This window comes from Camelina sativa, chromosome 9, assembly GCF_000633955.1.
Source record: "Camelina sativa cultivar DH55 chromosome 9, Cs, whole genome shotgun sequence".
NCBI classification, from domain to species: Eukaryota; Viridiplantae; Streptophyta; class Magnoliopsida; order Brassicales; family Brassicaceae; genus Camelina; species Camelina sativa.
This window is the reverse complement of record NC_025693.1, coordinates 17,171,261-17,176,063: the sequence shown is the minus strand read 5'-3', so window position 1 is coordinate 17,176,063 and position 4,803 is coordinate 17,171,261.

Here is a 4,803-nt window from a genome sequence, read left to right as displayed (position 1 = left end):
GGCGATGTCAATTAACTAATTCACATATAAGAATAATGTTCATTTGGCGACTAATTAAAGGTAAACTACATAAGATAACTATTGCTTCGGGTGGGCTCTCACAAAGACTGTCGGCCAAAGATATGAACTTCTTCACAATTTGTTAGATATACACACACTACATATATAACAAATTAAATAAATGAAGTTGGGAGCTGGGACTTGGTTTCACATGCACTTATCTGATATCTCAGTGCTCTTTTTTTTCAAAATTTTATAGAGTTTCACACTTAACATTTTTTTGGGTCAACTCACACTTACTTTCAATCCTCTTTCAATCGTCAAATTTAAGATCGTTCACACTTGTCTCAAAACTCTCTTTCAATTGTCAAAATTTTGGAGTTTCACATTCCGTTTAAAAATTGGAAGAAAGTTTTTTCATGGTATTAGCAATTTAACGTTGCTTTATTAAACGTCTCTTAAAATTTCTTGGTTCGCTTTTCGTACCAAAGACACGTCAAATTAGGAGAAGACAACGATAGTTATATGCACGTGATGCGTCAATTGTGATCCATAAGTTTTTTAGGTCACGAAATTACCATACGGCCGACATATATCACTTTGTAGTTGATGTATTAAAAACTCAACTCTTAACATTTTATTCGACAATTTAATACTCTTACTGAACTTCATTTTTGAGTATTAGAAATGTTCTCAGAAATTAAGGCACGGCAAAATGGGGAGAATACAACGATTGTTTTATATGGGCGTGATGCGTCATGCGTAAATGCGATCCATATAGTTCTGGGGTACGGTTACTAACTTCCATACGATACCCGGCTATATAGATTCGAAACTGATATATCAAAAACTCAATTCTTATCTTTATCTATCTCATTTTATATTGTTTAAGTCGACTACTACAATATAAATATCAATTTATTAACCTGTTTTCTACATAATATAATTGTGTTTCTTCATATTTGACATAAATCGAACGGTACATGTGGAGGCCACTGCCACATGTTCACGTGGTCGTGAGTATTGATCGCATTATTTTATTTTTATGTTTTTTGACTAGGAAGTTTGATCGCGTTATTTGTCACATGCATGTCAATGTTAAACTAGGTAATTACATGTAGTGTAACACCCGCGAACCAATTTTTGGTAATTTGGTAAGAGTGTCGATCGACACCTTCTAGTGAGGCATCGATCGACACCAGCTGTGGCCCGTTTGGTCGGTTCAATTTTAATTGTCCGGTTTGCGTGGTTGGTTTAGGGAATCCCTAAAATTGAGTTTTTAGAGGTAGAAAACGACCTAGGGTCGTGTTATTTTGTGTTATTCGCCGTTTTTGAGAGAAAAGCAATTGAGAGAGTGTTCTTGAGCTTTTGGGAAGAGATTGAGAGATTCCTTGCTGTTCTTGGGAGATCTAAGGCTGGAAAGGTGTTAGAAGCTTGCTAGGAGTGAGGGAATTCGTTCTTGTTGGTCAGAATCTTCTTGGAAGAGGTGAGTGCATGACCATGGCTTATCTAAGCTAAGATCTCTAGATTCTATGTGATTTGGTGCTTATGTGGTTGTTTCTTTGAGTTCTCTATGATATTTCGTTGCTGTCTGGGCTGGGTTTGGCTTCTGGGAGTGCAAGGAGCGGATTGGAGAAGATTGGAGGCGAGATTCGGAGTTTCTGATCGAAGGAAATCGCTGCTCGGCATCGGTGTCGGTCGACACCAGTTGGGGTGTCGGTCGACACCAACGCGAGGACGGCTCGGGACTTTGGCGAGTGTCGATCGATGCCATGTGGAGGTGTCGGTCGACACAAACTAGGGTTTTCGGGAGTGTCGGGCAGGGTGTCGGTCGACACCAGTTTGGTGTCGGTCGACACCAGATAGTCAGTGTCGATCGACACCATCTGGTGTCGGTCGACACCCCTCTTCCAGTTACGATGGATGTTGCATGCTTTGTATATTGCCTGGTTTGTTTTATTGATTGTTGTTTGTGGCATGTAGAGATCTTATTGCTTGTGTGTATAGCCCAGTAGATGGGAGGATTGCCTCACTAAGTATTTGTGATAATACTTATGCATCTCAATTGTTGTTTGTGGTGTGCAGGTAAAGGCAAAGTGTGATCGTGGAATCAAAGGCAATGAAGAGGAGGATGTTCTAGGGACTCGGTTGATTGGTTACCTGGCATTGTTAGGTTGCTAGAATTGAGTCTTAGAGCATTGTTAGGATTGCTGGTTATTTGATTTATGCTGTTTGGAATTAATACTGGATATTAATTATTTGGTTATTGGTTTTTTGTTTATTGGATATATATTGGTATGTTGTTCCGCTGTTGGTTGTGAATGTGGTAAAGTGGCTAGTGGGTATGGGACCACTAGTTGTAGTTATTTATTATATTATATTTATTATTTATTATCAAAAAAAAAGGGTCGGTCGTTTCATTTTGGTATCAGAGCCCTTACGGTTCTAGGTTTTGGGTTCACTAGGTTTCTGTTGTAGATGTTTGGGATTGCATGTCTGGATTGATTATGTGAGTTAGTCAATTGTGTGTGGTATGGAGTCCTAGAACATCCTCTTCGAGCCTACAGTGTGATTCCACAGTGAGTTTGTGTTCTTGTGTTTTTGTGTTATGTTAAGATTGCTTGTTAGCCTCTGTTCTTGGAAGTGCATTGGTTAAAGGTGTTTGAGTTGTTGGTCGTGGACGGGGACGTGGTCGTGGTCATGTTCGAGCGGGTCCCAAGGCCAGCGAGTGTGGGGTCCAGAGGTCCACGAGGAGGTACGTCAGAGGGTCGCAAGCGTATCAGGAGGGACCAGAGGGGGTTAGCCGGTGAGCGTGCCGGGGGTGCTGGGAACACAGAGGTGGGGTTGCAGCGGGTTTAGCCCAGGGTCGAGATGATCGCTTGGCGGATCTGTTGGCGTGCTGGTGGAGCGGTTACCGAGAGGGGTACCAGGGCAGGCTCCAGTTGTACCGCATGTGGCGGGATGCAGCCGAGGGCTGCTGATGTTGAGGACTTTCCTTCTTATGTTAGGAGGGTGGAGCGGTTGTAGATGACCGGTATGAGATTATTCTCAAGGGGTATCGGGCCTAGAGAGGCGGATAGGGGGATATATGCAGTTAGAGCAGATATTTTTGCAGCTTGGTGGTTAATCCAGTTGGATATTATAAGTTGAGTGGGCAGGTGTAACATTGAAATGTTATACTCGGACCACATGAGGTACTTTGTGTCGAGAGATGTTTATAGTCATTAAGGATTGTTGCTCCTAAGGGGATGGTGATTCCCCTGAATACCGATAGCTCGAGGGGCTGAGGGCTCCGAGAGTGGCAGAGGGGATGATGTTCCCCTGAGGGGATGAGTAGTTCCCCTGATACCGAGATCTTAAGGATTGTGGTCCAAGAGTGAAACGGTATAACTCGAAGACGCTGGTCTGAGAGTGAGATCGGTATGGCTCAAAGGTTGCGACCTAAGAGAGGAAGAGTTGAGAGCAAGTAATGTATAGAACGTGAGTATGAACATAACGACGGAATGTAGACCTCGAGAGTGATGATGGTTTAATCTTCGATTTTAGGATTATGTTGGCCGGTGGGCCAGGGTTTTATGACCGGAGTGGTCAAGAATGTGTGGCTGATGTGCCAGGATTGAATGGCCGGTGGTGCTGGAGTCCTGGGAAGGAGAGCTGCAGCAGATATGAGCCGGTAAGGGCATGGTTGCCAGGTACATAAGATTCACGAGAAGCCTTCATGGCAGGATAAACTAATCGTTGCGACGATGGTAGATGAAGTTCATTGGAGATGGACAAGGTTACTAGATTTAAGGTTTTGGTAAGCTTGCTGGGGGGAAACAAGTCAAGTAGGTTAAGTTGGCGGTCTGCAAAGCATTTGATATAGTGAATCGGAATATGCGAACGTATGGTACTTGTTTGTTTTATTACGCTCGTATTGATGATTTGCTGTGGAGAATAGCTAAGCGGAAAGCTAATTTTGGATTAATCTATCTTGTGGAAGTTTTCCCTAAGAGACAAGTTACTAGAGGTTCTTGGACAAACAAGAGGGTTGACTAACGTACCAACAACGTTTATAAGATTGATGAACAGTGTGTTTCAAGAGTTTCTGGACGTGTATGTCATCATTTTCGTCGATGATATCCTGGTCTTTTCTAAGAGTCCTAAGGAGTATGCAGTGAATTTGAGGGCAGTTCTGGAGAAGCTGCGGGANCTGTGTCGAGAGATGTTTATAGTCATTAAGGATTGTTGCTCCTAAGGGGATGGTGATTCCCCTGAATACCGATAGCTCGAGGGGCTGAGGGCTCCGAGAGTGGCAGAGGGGATGATGTTCCCCTGNCAGGGATTGGCCTAGACAACAGAATGTCACAAAGATCAGGAGTTTCCCAAAAGTGGAAAGTTTCCAAAATGGAAAGTGCTAATTATGGAAAGTTTTACGGGAGTTAGAATTTGTCCATTTTAGCGGTGGAGAGCCTGGNAGAGCAAGTAATGTATAGAACGTGAGTATGAACATAACGACGGAATGTAGACCTCGAGAGTGATGATGGTTTAATCTTCGATTTTAGGATTATGTTGGCCGGTGGGCCAGGGTTTTATGACCGGAGTGGTCAAGAATGTGTGGCTGATGTGCCAGGATTGAATGGNAGTGACGGGATATGTGGTTGGTAGGACATTGAGATGTTTTACGCGAGCCACGGGNAATGGCCGGTGGTGCTGGAGTCCTGGGAAGGAGAGCTGCAGCAGATATGAGCCGGTAAGGGCATGGTTGCCAGGTACATAAGATTCACGAGAAGCCTTCATGGCAGGATAAACTAATCGTTGCGA